The following is a 19,742-nucleotide window of genomic DNA, read 5'->3' as shown; positions in this document are numbered from 1 at the left end:
CAACAATGAGGCCACAAGGCCAGAGAACATGAGAGCAGAATTGGACCACTCAGCCCATCGAGTCTTCCCTACCTTTCCATCAAGGGTGATTTATTATCCCACTCAACTCCGCTTTCCTGCCTTATCCCTGTAACCACTGACTAATCAAAAACCTGTCAACCTTTGCTTTTAAACATAACTCGTTACTGTCCCACTATTGAAAACATCCTCTCCACACCCACTCTATGCAGGCCTTTCAATATTCAAAAAGATTCCTCCTTCATTTTAACCTCCAGTGGGTACAGATTCAGAACCATCAAACGCTCCTCATACCTTAACTTTTATTTCCAGGATCATTTTCGTGAACCTCTGGACCTTCTCTTGACTGTAGCAGTTGATTAGATGTCCATAACAAAAATTCGAGCAAAGTATAGAAACAGCTGTACTACAGTTGCTGAAAATTCAATGAACAATTACTCATACAGGTAATTATATACAGTAAGCATTATAAGCAAGTGCAGGAACGTCAAACTACAGGAAAAAGAACAATGTTTCACTCTAACCCGGCACTACCATGTGCCTGTACTGGAACATCGTCTGAGGCTCATCAATAAAATAAAACATTATAAAACTGTTCTTACCCGCACCTTCTCACTGCTCTCACTCCCCACAGCTGGGCCACTTACTCAGCTTCGTCACGCCAAAGCCTCCAGAGCCGAACCTTCAGCTCCCCACTCCTACAATGGCCACTTCCGAACAGCCGGTCTGCTCGACCCAAACTTTTTTCTATTAGCTGTTGTTTCATTACGTTATAACGCAATCACCACTAACAACCAGTTTGCAAATGTGTCTCCTGTATGTTCACTTGAGGTAAAATCCGCCAGCAAGTCCACTTGCTCATCGCACCCTCTTCTCGTTCCTGCCACCATGGAGGAGGTACAGGAGCCTGAGGGTGCACACTCAACATTTTCAGATTGACTTCTTCCATTCCACCATCAGATTTCTAATTTGTACAGTAACCCTATCTCCCAAGTTTGATAGATATATATATATTTTGCTCCATTGGTTTATTTTTATATATTGCTTATTTGTAACTCTCTGTATTCCATTGTACTTCTGATTCAAAATGACAAATTTCATAATATATATATATTTATAATTATTTATAATAAATAATTATATATATATATTTATAATTACTTATAATAAATCTGATTCTGAACTACAAAGATGTCATTATGTTCATTTTGTTGTGAGTTATCTATAGGTCTGTCTGATTTACAAAGATTGTGAGGACCAAAGTAGGTCAGGTTTATTGTTCCTTATATCCATCATCACTTTGAATGAGTGTGCAACATTTACAAATGTTTGCACCGCTGAAGGTCTATTCTGTTCCAATTGTATTCCTGCACTATTTGCCCACACATCTTCAAAACAGAAAATTAAATCTGTTGGGGCTCACCCTTTTTCTGTTGGCATTTCTTGACCTCCCCAAAATCACAATGCTGACTGGCCTCTGCTAGGATGATCTCTTTGGCTTGTTCTAGCCATTTCTGCACCCAGGGGTTGCCTTCACCCCTCCGTCTTCTCGCAGGACTCAATCTCCATCTATTCCTGGGGTTCCTGTGAATCGTTGTGTGGGAGTGCACCAGGCGATACCATAGGCAGCCAGTAGGAGTCGCTGCGCAGTTCCGGGTAAAGAGTTAATGTTTCAAGTTTGTATTCACCAAATGTGGAACTCGAAAGGTTTCCTAATAGGCTAGGGGTGTCACTAATAATACCCCTAATCTCTGCAGGGGTCCTGGGTTTGAGGATCAGTATCTCTCCTACCATTATTTGGGACACCAGTGTGTGGGTTGGACTATCAGGTAGCTCACTCTCCCTGTGGCAATCGCTAGGTCCTGCTACTAGTTCCCTGGACTGAAATCTCCTGTCCGATAATCGCGTTGGCATCGGTTGTGACTGTTCCCTTTCCACGGGGGCAGAAGGATCCCATGTGCTGGATGGGGAAATCTGTTCATATGAGGGAAGCTGGTTCCCGCAATGGGACTGCGACTTTTGTACTTGTCGTTCCAATTACTGGGCTCCGTGTTGTGCAGCGGTCTTAGCAAACATTACTATTTCCATAACTGTGTTTTCCGGCAGCCCGACATCTAGGATTTTAGAATAGAGTCCCACAGGGGGAGAAAGAGTGGGAGGGGAGGAGGGTTTACTTCCAGTTTTTGTATGTTTGCCTCCTCCATCTTAGGTTTAGGTTTTGGTAGCTGATGCCTTTTGGCCACTTCTCCCCACATCAGTATTGTAAATCCCAGTCTGGGTCCCGTCCCCTCCAATGGTCTCACCTTCCCAGTAACGAATGTTCTTTAAATGAAAAGACCATCAATATGGCCGTTCTCCCAAGCTGCATCTGTCTACATCACTAGAAAAGTAATCACATCCCTCCTATCTCCAGTGACCAGCCATACCTTGTTCACCGAGGAGCCCGGAGCCACTGGGGCTGACCCAGAAGTTGCGTAGTCTTATTCTTCCTTGCCCCTTTCTCAGTACGTTTATTCATCAGAGCCTTTGTGGGTGGATCGGCAGGCCTCGAGGCTGTGTCTCTTCTCTTCGGTACAGCGCCGGTGGCTTTGGTGAATTTGCTCTCATTACTATCCATTTCCTGTTAGTTTTTGGTCAACCTGTAATCCAATTTAGTTAGTTGTCTGTCACAGTACAACTCCCCTACCCTTTTCTGGACAGAACTTATCTCAATTTTCAAAGTCCCTGTTGTCCTTTAATTTGATTATTCAGTGACCCCGTGGGTCTCGGACCCTGTTTTTCATCTACTGTCTTGCTCCTCTCCGGGAACTCAGGGATGGTCACTGGCCGGGCGAGCCCTTCATCTGCACCAGTCTTGCCCTACTGGTCTTTTCTGCCCTGGAGACTCACAGCAGCTCATGGTCAAACGGTCCCCATGAATGCTTCCCAAGCGTAACTCGCAATTTAATGGTTTGTTGAACTCAGTATAAAAGGGATCCCATCCTCATCGCCAAATAGTTAGGGAAGTGAATTTGCTAAGTAAATTCAATTAAAGTTGCTAGCCACTATATTGGACACAGATTTCGAAGTGACTAGAGAATACCTTTATTTATGAATAAGGGAAGAATGACTCGTCAAGTCTTCCAAAAAATATATTCACAGCCTTTTTTATACTGTACAATCACACAAAGTCAATTACAACAAAGTTAAGCAAACTCAGCTCTGTGTGTCTTATCAATTCCCATAAAAATGCCAGAGCCTGTCTCTTTCCCGCCCACAACACACTGAGATAAGTTGTCAGAACACCATTGAAACTAGGAGGTTTCAATGTACTGGTGAGTTTTTATTATGGAAAATAGAAGTTCATTAAATCCTTAGATCCAGTAAGTCATTAAATTCCAAAAGTATAATGTATCATGTTTTGTATTTTGTACCAGATGGGTGAAGAGCCAGACATACTTTTTAATTGTCTGAAACATGACAGCCCACATGGTCATCTCAGAGGTGTGTGCTCAGCCCACTGCTCTACTCTCTCTAAACCCATGACTGTGTGGCTAGGCACAGCTCAAAGACCATCTATAAATTTGCTGATAACCCAACCATTGTTGGCAGAATCTCAGATTGAGACGAGAGGGTGTACAGGAGCACGATACACCAGCTCGCTGAGAGGTTTTGCAGCAACAGCCTTGCACTCAATGTCAGTGACATGGAAGAGCTGATTGTGGACTTTGGAAGGGTAGACAAGGGGTCACGAACCAATCCTCATAGAGGGATCAGAAGTGGAGAGAGTGAGCAGTTTCAAGTTCCTGGGCGTCAAGATCCCTGAGGATCTAACCTGGGCCCGACATGTTGATGCAGCTATTAAAAGAAGGCAAGACAGCAGCTATATTTCATTCGGAGTTTGAAGAGCTTTGTCAATTAAAACACTGGAAAACTTCTACAGATGTACGGTGGAGAGCATTCTGACAGGCTGTATCACTCTTCAGTAAGGGACCGAAAGAAGCTGCAATAGGATTAGTCAGCTCTACTTTGGGTACTGGCCTCCGTAGTATGCAAGACATCTCCAAGGAGCGGTGGCTCAGAAAAGTGGCATCTATCTTAATGCCCCCCTCACCCAGGAATTGCCCGGTTCCATCAGGAAGGAGGTCCAGAAGCCTGAAGGCACACACTCAGCGATTCAGGAACAGATTCTCCCCATCTGCTATACAATTCATAAATGGACATTTAACCGAGGAACACCACCTCAGTTTTTAAACATATATGATCTTGCACTATCTTGCGATTCGCTGTTTATCTGTCAGCCCTGTTCGGAAACTCTCGAGAGTTTGAATTAACCCCAAGAGCTAACTCCGTTTAATTCCCCTGTGTTTCCGCTTTTCCATTTATTGCTGCACGTCCAGTGGATAGAACACGGCTCGCAGTGAGATTGTCAGCTGGTAGTTTGGAAGGTATTTTATTTTGAAAGTAATGAACAGGAACTTTGTGTTACTACCGCATTCCTCGCCACACAGGAACTGGTTTCCTCTCTGCCTCTCCAGTGAAAACAGGTAAGTAATACATTTGATTTTTGATTGTGTTGTTCGGGCAAGCCTTTGCCCGTAATTGCTTCACCTTTCAGGATGCCCCCGCCTTTCAGGTCTCCTTCACTCCACCCCACGACCGAGGTGGTCTCAGACACGTCCTCAAGTGTTTTTGACCCAGAGGTGTTGCCTGGCCTGCTGAGTTCCTCCGCATTTTATGTGTGTGTGTAACTTGTATTTCCAGCATCTGCAGATTTTGTCTCGTTCCTTCTGTCGCATACAGATTTACATATGTACCATACATGGCACCTGGTCTAACAGTTAGTTTCTGTAGTATCCGCGTTTTACCTGAACGTCAGCAGAGGAAATTACTTTGTGTTATTACGTCCATTTTGTTCTCTGCCACACCTGGATTGCGTTTCTGCGCTTCCCAGTGAAGACAGGTAAATAACAATCGTTTGCTCGGGGGAGCACTGCTGCTGAAACTGACACATCACACACACACTGTACCGTGTTCTGCTCTTCACTCGGCACACCCGTCTCGCGAGATTCCCCCTCCCCTCATCTTCTGTTCCCCATTCAAGCCTCTTACCTCTTCCCACCTGCCTATCACCTCCCTTGTATTCCTCCTCCTCCTCCTCCTCTTTCTGCAATGGCCCACCCTCCACTCCTATCAGATTCCTCCATCTCCAGCCCTTTACATTTCCCACCCACCTGGGTTCACCTAACACCGTCCGCCTATTTCCCTTCCCCTGCCCCAACTTTTTATTCTGGTGTCTCCCTCCTTCTTTTGCAATCCAGTAAAAGGGTCTCGGCCCGAAACGTCGACTGTCTGTTCATTTCCATGGACGCTGCCTGACCTGCTGAGTTAGAGTCAGATAAAACTACAGTATAGGAACAGACCCTTCGGCCATCCACTCCATGCCGACTCTGATCAACCTGCACTCAACCATCACTCTCCACACCCCTTCCAGCCGTAATCCTGTCCATACTCCTTTCAACATTAAAACCAAAATCACTTGCACCACTTGTGCTGGCGGCTCGTACCCACTCCCAGCACCCTCCAGGTGAAGGAGTTTCTCCTCATGTTCCCCTTAAACATTTCACCTTTCATCCTTAACCCATGACCTCTGGTTGCAGTCCCACCCAACCTCAGTGGAAAAAGCCTGCTTACATTCACCCTATCTATACCCCTCATAATTTAAATTCTTTCAGATCTCCCTTCAATCTATTATGTTCCAGGGAATAAACTTCAAACCTATTCCTTATAACTCAGGTAGTCCAGTCCCAGCAAATCCTTGTAAATTTTCACTCTTATTTACATCTTTACTGTAGCTAGGTGACCAAAAGTGCACACAATACTCCAAATCAATCCTGGCCAACCCCTTGTACGACTTCAACATAACATCTCGACTCCTGTGCTCAGTACTTTGGTCTTTGAAGACCAATGTGCCAAAAGTTTTCTTAATGACACTATCTCCCCGTGCCACCACTTTCAATGAATTCTGGGCCTGTATTCCAAGATGTCTTTGTTCACTGGTTTGTCCTCCCAAAGAACACTTTTCTGCATTAAATTGCATCGGCCATCTTTCTAGTTGGTCCAGACCCCACTGCAAGCTTTGGTAGTCATCCTCACTGTCCAGCACACCCCCAATCTTGGTACCATCCGCAAATTTGCTGAACTAGTTAACCACATTATCATCCAGATCATTGATATCGATGAAGAACAACAACGGACCCAGCACTGACCCTGGCGGCCCTCCTGTAGTCACAGGCCTCCAGTCAGAGAGGCAAACGACTGCTGCAATCCTTTGGCTTCTCCCACAAAGTCAGTTCCTGATATAACTTACTACCTCACCTTGAGTGCCAAGCAACTGAACCTGCTTGACCAATCTTCCATGTGGAACCTTGTCAAATGCTTTGTCCATCTGGACAACAGCCACTGCCTTGCCGTCATCAACTTTCATGGTAACTTCCTGAAACCCTCTTTCAGATGAGTTGGATGTAACCTGCTATGCACAAAGCCATGCTGACTACTCCTAATCAATCCAAATACACATTAATCCAGTCTCTTATGATACCTTCCAATAACTTTTCCATCACTGATGTCACGCTCATCAGCTTATAATTTCCTGGTTTATTCGCAGAGCCTTTCTGAAACAGCAGAACACCATTAGCTATCCTCCAGGTATCTCACCCGTCCGCTAAGGACCCTACTCTTTCATTATTTATTGGGAATCGGCCCTTTGGCCTTTCCTGCCGCTCTGACCGGTAACCCCTGATTTAATCCTAGCCTAATCACAGGAAAATTTACGGTGACCATTAACCTACTAACTGATACAACTTCGAACTGTGGGAGGAAATTTGAGCACCCGGACGAAACCCACGTGGTCCCGGGGGAAAAGTACAAATTTCTTACTGACAGCAGCAGAAATTGAACCTGGATCACTGGTGCTGTGAAGCATTGTGCCAACCCTATGCCACTGTCCTTTCCATGGGGTCTGAGGGAACACTTTGTCAGGCCCTGGGGATTTGCTCCAAAACTGCAAACACCTCCTCCCCTGTCACCCGTGTACGGTTGATGACCTCACTGCTACTTTGCCACAATTCTGTAGACCACGTGACATCTCCTGAGTAAATACAGATGTAAAAAATGTCATTTAGGATCTCCCCCAACACTTAACTCCAGGCAGAGGATTTCCAATCTGAGCTTCCAGAGGACCAATTTTATCATTTTGCTCTTAAAGTATCTGTTGAAGCTCTTCGGGGTCTCCTTCGCCTTGTCTGCTAGAGAAGCCTCATGCCTTGTTTTAGCCCTCCTGATTTCATCTACTCCTCAAGTACCTCATTTGTTCCTACCTGCCAGACACCTCTTTTTTCTTAACCAACCCTCAACCTCTCTTGAAAGACAGGGTCTCCTAAACCTATCACCTTTGCCTTTTATTCTGACGGGCACGTCAAGCTTTGTACTCTCAAACAACACACACAAAATGCTGGAGGAACTCAGCAGGCCAGGCAGCACCTATGGAAAAAAGGTACAATTAACATTTCAGGCCGAGACCCTTCAGCAGGACGGGAGAAAAAAAGAACTGAGGACTAGGTTTAAAAGGTGGGCAGAGGGGAGCGCGAAACACCAGGTGATAGGTGAAATCTGAAGGGGGAGGGATGAAGTTAAGAGCTGGGAAGTTGATCGGTGAAAGAGACACAGGGCTGGGGAAGGTGGGAGTTTGACAGAAGAGAACAGAACGCCATGGAAGAAAGGAAAGGGGGGAGCAACAGGGGGAGGTGATGCGTGGGCAAGGAGATAAGGTGAGAGGGGAAAGGCCTGCCGAGGTCCTCCAGCACTTTGTGTGTTGCTTGGATTTCCAGCATCTGCAGATTTTCTCGTGTTTGTGATTGGACTCTCAGACTTTCACTTTTGAAGGCATCCTACTTGCCAACTACACCTTCTTTCAGCAGTTTCTGTATGCTGCAATGAAAAGTATTCTTCTGAATTTAACAGCGTTGTGGGAACTTGTTGGTGCGTGGGGCTCTCAGCATGTGGGGTGCTTGTGACACAGTGGCATATGTTCTCTAGTCAACATACCGTCTGCAACTACCCCACATGGGCACAGTGCTATTGCCCCATCAGAGACGCCCCCACACACACAGCCGTCTGATAGGTACCTGTGGTCTGCTGCCCAGTCTCGGTTTACTATTTTCACAGATGTACTGAGATACAGTGAAAAGCTTTGCTTTATGTTTCATCAAGACAGATCATTGCACACGTCAGTATGGTGAGGTAGTTTCGAGGTAAAACAAGGATACAAATCGGGATAAAGCGTTAGTTAGAAAGTGCAGTGCAGGTGGACAACAAGGTGCAAGACCACCGCCAGTTTGTCTGATCTTCACTCTAAATCAGACTCGTGTCAGCTGGTGAGAAGTTAACATCTGCCCGATGGGTGGGAGGCGAGTTCAAGCTCAAGTTAAGGTTTAATGGCATCCAACTGTACCGATGTATACCACCAAATGAAACCACATTCCTCCAGACCAGGGTGTACACACATAACACAAAATAATATTACCACAAATATTCAAAGGTAGAATTTAATATCAGGGAAATGTAAACAATATACATCCTGAAATACTGTTTCTTTGCAACCATCCATGAAAACAGAGCAGTGCCCCAAAGAATGAATGGCGGTTAAATGTTAGGACCTCAAAAGTCACCCGAGATCGTGGAACCCCGATAACGGGTCTCATTCCCTGTAGTCCGGTTCTTCAGACAACTGAAAGGGAAAAACAGAGATGTTAAAGATGGAAATAGGACTGTTTCCAAAGATGCAAGCAAAGGAGTCGCCGTTGGGCGCCATCATCCACTTAGCTCCACCTCCAGTTATTTTATTTGATCAAATATGAAAGTATATTCCAGTGGACTGCTACTCTAACTCCTTTCAGGCGGTCCATGCTGTTAGTCAGTTCTAACTGTGTGTAGACGTTCCCTGGGGATCAATCCAGGCCAACATTCTCACCAGTCTCTCACTGTGACGTCACTTCAGGAAGTAAAGCAGAAAGCAAGGTCACAGGGGCAGGGAGTGGCAAGGGGTTGGAGGTGGTCAAAGGGGGGTGTAGGGAATGGAGGGGAGAGTCAGAGACGGGAGAGATATTGGGTCACAGAGATGGGTCTAGGGGCTGGGGTGGGGGGGGTTACAGAAATGGGAGGAGTCTAGGGGCCAGAGGTTGGGGGGGTTGGTCACAGAGATGTGTTGATGGGGTGTAGGGACCAGAAGAACTCAGATGGGAGGGGTGTAGGGGAAGCCACAGTTGAGGTTCTGGGACAATTGAAAGTTGAGTTTCCCCAGGAAGGAATGAGGTCACTTACCAGCAAATGAGAAAGACAATAACCACAGCAACAAGAACGACTGCCACACCTGAACAGAAATGATATAATTAGAGTGAGTCAACCAGAAACGTACAACATAGTTGTGGGACATCCATTACCCCCGGGGCCTGCTCCACCATCCACACCCATCCCAGATGTACCTTCATCCACACTACAGTCCCATTCACTCTCTATCACCAGTCTTTTGTATTAACAAGCCTATCCATCCCCTTCTTAAATCCCAATAAATTGTTCCCTGAGAGTGGTGATACAGGTAGACAGGATGGTGAAGGTGTTTGGCACATGAGGCTTCGTCATTCGGGGTACTGAGGCCAGGACTTGGGCAGTCACGTTGCAGTTGTACGGGTTGTTAGTGAGCCCAAACTTGGAATATTGTGCTCAGCTTTGGCCAACTTGATATGGGGAAAGTTCCCATGAATTTGGAAAGAGTGCAGGTTGGATCTGAGATGTTGCCGAGGCTCGAGGGACTAAGTTACAGAGTGAGGTTGGGTCTTTATTCTCTGGAGTGTAGGAGACTGAGGAATGACCTTCGAGAGGTGAACAAGATTATGAGGGGCTCAGAGCTGTGGAATTCATTGCCTGCGGACATCGTTACTGGGAAAGCGTACTGAGGGCAGAGATGTGTCTTCTGGTTTAAAACTGCCCCCACAGGAGAGCAATAGGGGAATAGAGTGGAAGAGGGGCTGCAATCCAGTGAGGGAGGAGGGGAGAGGCCACTTACTGTTGGGTGCATTTAACCCCTTCTGAACCAGACACCTTCCAGCCACTCATTTCAAGTCCAAGTTTCAGGATGAGAAACCTCACCTACAGTCCACCCAGCCACACTCTTAGTTGTATTCGGCACTTCTCCTCCGTCCGATTCATTCGTCCAGGCAGTCACTGGCTCCAGAGTCGTCACTTGTGTGTTATGTCTGGGGCATTCAATGTTTTTCCATCTTGATGACATGTTTCCTAGAGCAAGGTGATCAAAGCTGAACACAATCGTCCAATGCTTTGTGCAAGGCTCATGTCCCAATCCTTACTCCAAACCCCCTCCACACAATCTTTCTGACATTTATCCCTTTCCCTCACCCTTCACATTCTCTGGGGCAGAGTATTGACGGTACCGTCTTCTAGTAGAAATGACTGACCTCGATCCTGTAACTCTCTCCCCTCCATTGAAATGATGACAGCCCTACAGTAATCATTACACCACAGAGTTGTCCATTAAGTATCCAATAACCCGCCATGCCCCTCAGCTGGAAGATGAGCTAATCTTCCAGACTTCTGGATGTTATTCTCAACTCTTATTTAGCTTGATTGTTACAAAGTACTAGAACACATTTTCCAGTAAAACAATTTACAGAAATGTAGTCAGAATATTTTTCCCAGAGACTTTACAATGAGTGTTTAAAAAGCTTACGGACCTAAAAGCTTTTTTAAGCATACAAAGAGTAAAAGAGTCAAGGGTCGATATAGCACCATTACAAAATGACTCTGGAGATATTGTGATGAGAGACACAGAGATGGCAGAGGAACTGAATGCATATTTTGCATCAGTCTTCACATTGGAAGAGGTCTGCAGTGTACCAGACATACCGGAAGTTTGGGCAGTGAAAATTACGACTGAAAAGGTGCTCAGGAAGCTTAATGGTCTGAGGGTGGATAAATCTCCTGGACCTGATGGAATGCACCCTTGGGTTCTGAAGGAAGTAGCTGCAGAAATTGGGGAAGCTCTCTTGCAGTGATCTTTCCAGAATCGATAGATTCTGGCATTGTACCGGGTGACTGGAAAATTGCAAATGTTACTCCGCTATTTAAGAAGGGTGGGAGGCAGCAGAAAGGAAACGATAGACCTGTTAGCCTGACATCAGTGGTTGGGAAGTTGTTGGAATCGATTGTTAGGGATGAGATTATGGAGTACCTGGAGGCACATGACAAGATAGGCCAAAGCAAGAATGGCTTCCTGAAAGGAAAATCCTGCCTGACAAACCGACTGCAATTCTTTGAGGAAATTACAAGCCGGGTAGACAAAGGAGATGCAGTAGACGTGGTGTACTTGCACTTTCAGAAGGCCTTTGACAAGGTGCCGCACGTGAGGCTGCTTAGCAAGATAAGAGCCCATGGAATTACAGGAAAGTTACTATAGTGGGTGGAGCATTGGTTGGTCAGCCAAAAACAGAGAGTGGGAATAAAGGGATCCTATTCTGTCTGGCTGCCGGTTACCAGTGGAGTTCCACAGGGGTCGGTGTTGGGACCACTGCTTTTTACAATGAACGTCAATGATTTAGACTATGGTATTAATGGATTTGCAGCTAAATTTGCCGATGATAGAAAGTTAGGTGGAGGAGCAGATAGCATTGAGGAAACAGAGAGCCTGCAGAGAGACCTAGATAGTTTAGGGGAATGGGCAAAGAAGTGGCAAATGAAATACAATATTGGAAAGTGTATGGTCATGCACTTTGGTGGAAGAAATAAATGAGCAGACTATCATTTAGATGGGGAAAGAATTCAAAATGCAGAGATGCAAAGGGACCAGGGAGTCCTTGTGCAAGATACCCTAAAGGTTAACCTGCAGGTTGAGCCGGTTGTGAAGAAGGCAAATGCAATGTTGGCATTCACTTCTAGAGGTATAGAATATAGGAGCAGGGACGTGATATTGAGGCTCTATAAGGCACTCGTGAGACCACACTTGGAGTATTGTGTGCAGTTTTGGGCTCTTTATTTTAGAAAGGATAAACTGACATTGGACGTGGTTCAGAGAAGATTCATGAGAATGATTCCAGGAATAAAAGGGTTACAATGTGAGGAACTCTTGGACTGAATTCCCTGGAGTTCAGGAGAATTGTGGGGTGGGGGGGGAATTTCATAGAAACATTCCGAATGTTAAAAGGCCTGAATAGATAAGGATTGAAGGATGTCCTTTTAGAACAGAGATGTGGAGATATTACTTTAGTCAGAGGGTGGTAAAATCTGTGGAATTTGTTGCCACGAGCGGCTGTGCAGGCCAAGCCATTGGGTGTATTTAAGGCAGAGATAGATAGGTTCTTGATTAGCCAGGGCATCAAAGGGTATGGGGAGAAAGCAGGGGAGTGGGGATGACTGAAAGAATTGGATCAGACCATGATTGAATGGCGGAGCAGGCTCGATGGGCTGAATGGCCTATTTCTGCTCCTATATCTTATGATCTTATGGAGATTTGGTTCTACAAGAAGTTTAATTTGTAGAGACTTGTAATGAAATTACAAATGCTGGTATCTTTTTTTCCTGGGGTTGAAATGTAGAAAGGGTGTGCATTTAAGTTGAGAGGGGTCAAGTTCAAAGGACGCGTGCTGAGCCAGTTCTCTTTACAGGAACGCACCGGAGCAAATTTCCAATCCATGGAGCAGGACCCGGCAAATGAATTAGATTATGACCCATGAGAGTCTCAACTGACCTGCCAGGGCTGCACCTGTCTCCACCAGCACAGGCTCTGAGACAGAAGCATGACTGTTCAGACAACGGAGGGATGGTCACGTGACGTAGGGAGAAGGGGCGATACACATATGAACATACTTAATACGTTTAGTACTGCATATTGGGCTGAAAAGCCTGTTCCTGTGCTGTACTGGTTCATGTTATATTTAGATCAGAACACAGGAAACCATGTGCCCCCAACAAAGGGTGTGTAGGGCATGGGATAAAGTGGGATTCTGGAATATCAAACCCTCATGGTACATGCCTCCCCCCAGAACTTACCTGGGACGGTCTCACAGATCAGAGTGCCAGGAATCTGTGAGGAATTCCTCAGGAAGATGTGGCCATCAACCATACAGGCCTGTCTGATCTTTCCACAGCAGAGTTCATCTCCCTCGCCCCTGATGCAGAAATCCTTGAAGGACCCGCGGGAGTTCTCAAGGTTGTGAAAGTGCACCATCTGGTTCGCAGTCAGGGTGCAGGGGCACCTGTAGGAGCTGTTCTCGAAAAGGCAGGGGTAATGCTGACCTGTAGGGAGAACCGTGTTCCTGTTAATGGGATTGGGGGGGGGGGTCATCACCCTCACTTCCCCACCTTCCCAAGAACGTTCCCAGCATCAGCATCAGTGAATCTCCCTCCACACCGTCCCATCACACACTCCCGGGGTCAGACACAGAGTGAAACTCCCTCCACACCGTCCCATCACACCCTCCCACGGTCAGACACAGAGTGAATCTCCCTCCACACCGTCCCATCACACACTCTCGGGGTCAGACACAGAGTGAATCTCCCTCCACACCGTCCCATCACACACTCCCAGGGTCAGACACAGAGTGAACCTCTCTCCACACCGTCCCCTCACACACTCCCGAGGTCAGACACAGTGTGAGGCTCCCTCCACTCTGTCCCCTCACACACTCCCGGGGTCAGACACAGAGTGAAACTCCCTCCACACCGTCCCATCACACACTCCCGGGGTCAGACACAGAGTGAAACTCCCTCCACACCGTCCCTTCACACAGTCCGAGGGTCAGACACAGAGTGAAGCTCCCTCCACACTGTCTCATCACACAGTCCCAGGGTCAGACACAGAGTGAAGCTCCCTCCACACCATCCCATCACACACACCTGGGGTCAGACACAGAGTGAAGCTCCCTCTACACCGTCCCATCACACACTCCCGGGGTCAGACACAGAATGAAGCTCCCTCCACTCCATTCTATCATCAACTTCTGGGGACAGACATGAGTCAGGTTCCCTCCACATCTCAACACGTACTTCCAGGGTCAGAGACAGAGTCAATCATTTTCCACACTGTGCCATCACACACACACAGGATCAGACATTGTGTGAAGCTCCCTCTATAACTGGGATGTACTTACCAGGAGCAGATCTGACCATGGATATACACACTCTCATGGACCTGAGGAGGAAGAAAGGTTAATTTGAAGAGTTAACTCAACAGAATCTGACAGCTGGAACTGTGCAACTAGCTGTACGTTCTCCCCCAATGTTTCTGTATGTTCTCTCCCAATGTTTCTCCTGCTCTTCAATATTTCTATGGGATATGATTTATGGGCAGTTTGAAAACAATGACCTCGGTAGAAACAGTCAATCTGGTGTTGTGTCGAACAAACTGTGACCTCTGTTCACCATCATGTACAAGACCATAAGATATAGAAGTAGGCCATTTGGCCCATCAAGTCTGATTCACCATTTCACCATGGCTGGTTCAATTCTCCTCTCAGCCGCAAAATCCTGCCTTCTCCCCGTATCCCTTCATGCCCTGAGCAGTCAAGAACTGATTGTTTAATTGTGTATAACGTACACTCATTTTTGTCTTGCACTGTCAAAACATTTCTTGCAACATACTGATCTGAAAATGTTGCAGATTGATCAAACCAGTCCGGCCGCTCGGCAGGACTCTGTATTGCAGTTAGTTCTGTTCGCCACGAGGTGGGGATCGTGTCCTGTTCAGCTGAGAGTCCCGGGTGCCTGCGATGTGCTGCCAGGGATCGTGATGGAGGCAGATACGATGGAGGTGTGCACGAGTTAGGCAGACGTCCTCATTGGAGGGTGAGGAAGCTTTAGAGTGGGCGCAGAGGAGGTTTACCAGGCTGCTAGTTGGAATGCGCAGCGCGTCTTATGAGAGAACTCCGGATTTTCTCTTTGGAGGATGAAATGAGAGGTGACAGCTGACTTGATAGAGGAGTACGAGATGATAAGCCAAAGATAGAGACTTTTTCCCTGGGTGGAAACGGGCACAATTTTAAGAGAATTGGAGGAATGTTCGGGTGGGGAACATATCAGAGTGCGGTGGGTGCGAGTTATTCGTTGCCAATGAATAATGGGAGCAGACACAATTTTTTAAACGCTCTTCTTGCTCAGGAGCAGAGCCGTCTGAAAATGTGCCTACTTAACTCCAGGCTGATCACAGAACCGATTACAATGAGAAACTAATCTAGTAACTGGTAGGTCTTTGGACTGTGGGAGGAAGAAACTAAGCCGCACACACTACTTGCAGCCGGCGCCGGGATCGACTCGAACTGTAATGGCGTCGCGCTGACCGCTACGCTACCTAGACCGTGACCAAGACACGCGAATGTTAGAAATTGAAGGAAGGGGTTAGATTGATTTTGGAGTGGGTTAAAATCATCATTGACGGCCGAAACGCCTGTAATGTTCCGCGTTGTATGTTCTATCAATGCGCGGCGAGCGGAGGGTTATGGACGTAGAAGGATTGAAATTTAATTTGACACTTAATTTGTTCGGTGCAACTATCGCGCTAAACTTCTTCTTGTACCGGGCCGCTCTTTGTTTTATCTACTACCGGTCCGCAACGCAACACCTCCCGGTTTTCGATGGCCCGACCTGTCGTCTCCTTAGTGTTCCGTCCCCACCCCCACGTTCAGCGGTGACCATCTCCCTCTGGGTTATAAACCCCGACCAACGCTCCGCTCCTGCAGACTCGACACCCCAAACCTGGCTCCCGCTTCGGGAGCGCTTTCGGGGCACAATCGCATCCATGAGTCCATGGACAGAGGAGCAGATTCGGGCCATTTGCCCCATCGAGTCTGGTCCGCCATTCCATGATGGCTGATTTACTGTCCACCTCAATTCCATTACCCGCTTTCTCCCCGTAACCGTTAACGCGATTACTAATCAAATACCCAAGAACCCTCGCTTTAAATGTATCCCAAAAATGTTCCAAAGTTAGCGGTGGCAATGAATTCCACAGATTCCCTACCCTGTCTACAGAAATACCTCGTTTCTGTTCTATTCGGTGGCTGCGTTCTCTAGTCGTAAACTCCCACACTGCCACCTCTTCTTTCTACCCCTCCACTCTCGTCAACGCGATTCATAGCACCGACCTCGTCTGCAACTCCAAACCCCGCTAACTTCACCGGTTATCGGTTCCTCTCCCTCTCAGCGGCGGGGCTTCGTAAGTCCCGGGACGGGTACCCGAGTACATACCAGACTAGAACAACTCGGTTCCTCATCTTGAATCGAACAGACAATACGCTTGGAGCACAACGCCCTGTCTCCGCGCACACACACACACACCGCTGACGCGCGTGATTTCTTGTATCTTTGGGCAGGGTGTGGGTTTTACATCACCCTGTCCCCGCACACACACCGCTTATGGGCATGATTTCTTGTATCCGATTGGACAGAAGCAACTGAAGTTCCTTCAGGCCGGCGGCAAAACTCGGGACACATGCACACCTGAGAATATTCTGGATTTCACGAATTCCTTTTGCCCGCGTTTTCTTTTCTGAACAAAGTCAAAGGCAGGCATGCTCACAGCCAGTCAATGTTTAAATATTTACAAATTATACATGTTGCGCTCACAAAATCTACCGTTCACAAATTCTAAAGTTATACACATGTCGCTTGTAAAAATAGTGGGGTTCGCAAATTAAACATGCGATATACTCACATTGTACATCGGTCAAATGAGACCTGTACCTTTCACAAGTTGTGGCGTTCAGAAATATCGTGTATATACGTGTGTTACAATTAATAGCATATAAAGGAAGATTTTACAAATTAGAGCATCCGTGTACCTTTCACAATTAAAACTTTCAGCGCTTGTGGCCTTCACAAAAAAAATCATGTAACTTTCATAAACAGCAACTTCCGTGAAGTATACCTGTAGCTTTTAAAGATTGTTGCGCTCCGCATTTGTAGTATTGTTAAGATGTACACGTAGCTTTCAAAATGTAACTTTATAAACCACAGCATTCACAAATTATACGCGTGGCTTTCAAAAATTACGAACTCAGAAGTAAAAACGTTATATTTTGCATATTTTAGCATTCACCAAGTGCACATCTCATTTTCATTTTCAATCTTTTTTATTGATCTCCCAGTGAAGAAAAAATTACAAATCAGAGAAGTTTTAACAAACAGATAATACAAAAGACGTAGAAACAGCAAAAAAATGTATATATTGTCAAAGTCAATTAAGTATGGTATTACGCTGTTGTATATATTATATACACAAGAAACCACAACTTCTCTTGACAAATCGTAAAAAAAATTGGAAATTTTATTGTGTAAGAAGGAAAAAAACCGCTAAACTAACCTAAAACAAAAAAAAAAGAAAGATTGGGCAGTCCATTTGAGGATAAAATTAGAAGAAAAAAGAAGAAAACATCCTTCCATTCACCTCCGAACCTTCGCGGATAAGGAAAACAGTGGGTGGATTAGAATCTTCCCAGTATAACAAGATAGTTCTCCTAGACAGTAAAGTTGAAAAGGTTGTTACATGTTGAGCAGAAGCAGAAACTCTACCTGCTTCCTCCAGAATAATCCCAAAAATTGCCGTGAGTGAGTTGGGTTGTAAATCCACACCTAGATGCCAGTTTCCCAGGTGCATTTAACCTTATCATTAAGCGACACGCGAGCATTCAATAACGGTTTATAAATAATAGCTATTAATCGTTTTTGAAATGGTTTGAGCTGAAAAATAGCATAAACCAAATTTAATGGCTAAGCCAACAAGGGGTATTTTGGTAAAAAAAATCACGTAAAAAATTCCTAATTTGTAAATATCTTAAAAATGTGTATTAGAGATATCATATTTATCCATTAACTACGAAAAAGTCATTAAACAATCCCGTAAAAACAAATCTAAAAACGTTTTTATTCCGTTAGTTTTCCATGTTAAAAAAGCCTTATCCAGAGTTGATGGTTTAAAAAAAATTAGAATAGATATTACTAGAGAATAAATTACTAGAGAGTGGAAAATTATTTGATTCAAAAAATCTACGAAACTGAAACCAGACTTTTAAAGTACGTTTTAACGATAGGATTGAGAATTTGTTTACCTATACTGGAGAATGAAAAAGGAAGGGGAGCTCCTAATAAAGAAGCTAAAGAAAACCCCGCTACCGAATTTTCCTCCAAATGTAACCACGAAGGGCGATCCTGGTTGTCTATATCATGAAAGCAAAAAATAATATGACGAATATTAATTGCCCAATAATAAAATCTAAAGTTTAGTAAGACCAGTCCGCCATCTTTTTTTGATTTTTACAATAAAAGTTTATTCGCTCTAAAGCATTTATTATTCCAAATGTAAGTCAAAATCATAGAATCTATTTTATCAAAAATTATTTTCGGAACAAAGGAAGAAATTGCTTGAAATGTATATAAAAATTTCGGTAAAATACCCATTTTTATAGCATTTATTCGACCAATCAATGACATCGACATAGGCGACCATTTAGAAAGCGCTTGCTGAATATATTCAATTAGAGGGGGGAATTATACTTATATAGGTCTTTAACATTTTTAGTGATTTTAATACCAAGATAAGTGAAATAGTTTTTAGCATTAAAAGGTATTTGATCATAATAATCAAATTATTATATTATGTATAATAATATAATATAATATAATATATTTAATAATCAAATGATCAATTATTAATAGGAAATAGTTCACATTTATGTAACTTAAGTTTATATCCAGAGAAAATACTAAATTCTGTAAATATAGATAACATAAAAGGAATAGATTTCCTTGGGTCTGAAATGTAAAGTAATAAATCATCCACAAATAACGAAACCTTATGTAATTTATCCCCTCTTTTAATACCCTGCACAGAATTAGAATCCTTAAGAGTGAAAGCAAGTGGTTCCAAAACCAAATTAATTAATACAGGACTAAAAGGACAACCCTGATGGGTTCCTCTCTATAATCTAAAATAAGGAGATTTTCGATTATTAATTATAACCACAGCCACCAGGGCATGATAAATCAATTTAATCCAGGAAATAAATCCCAATTCTAGAATACTTATAAAAAGAAAAATCTTTGTCATTAGGGTGCTTATATCTCCAGATATCGACCAGGCCATATGCTAGTAAAAAAGAATTAATACACGCCGCCTCTTTAGTAGGAAGCGACGGATTGGTTGATGACCTGTCAATCGTTGGGTTCAAACAACAATTAAAGTCACCGCCCATGATCAACTTATAGACAATAGACAATAGGTGCAGAAGTAGACCATTCGGTCCTTCGAGCCTGCACCACCATTTTGAGATCATGGCTGATCAACTACTATCAATACCCGGTTCCTGCCTTGTCCCCATATCCCTTGATTCCCCTATCCATAAGATACCTATCTAGCTCCTTCTTGAAAGCATCCAGAGAATTGGCCTCCACTACCTTCCGAGGCAGTGCATTCCAGACCCCCACAACTGTCTGGGAGAAGACGTTTCTCCTTAACTCTGTCCTAAATGACCTACCCCTTATTCTCAAACCATGCCCTCTGGTACTGGACTCTCCCAGCATCTGGAACATATTTCCTGCCTCTATCTTGTCCAATCCCTTAATAATCTTATATGTTTCAATCAGATCCCCTCTCAATCTCCTTAATTCCAGCATCTTCAAGCCCA

Source organism: Hypanus sabinus, assembly GCF_030144855.1.
Source record: "Hypanus sabinus isolate sHypSab1 chromosome 1 unlocalized genomic scaffold, sHypSab1.hap1 SUPER_1_unloc_1, whole genome shotgun sequence".
Taxonomy (NCBI): domain Eukaryota; kingdom Metazoa; phylum Chordata; class Chondrichthyes; order Myliobatiformes; family Dasyatidae; genus Hypanus; species Hypanus sabinus.
This window is presented reverse-complemented; position numbering follows the sequence as displayed.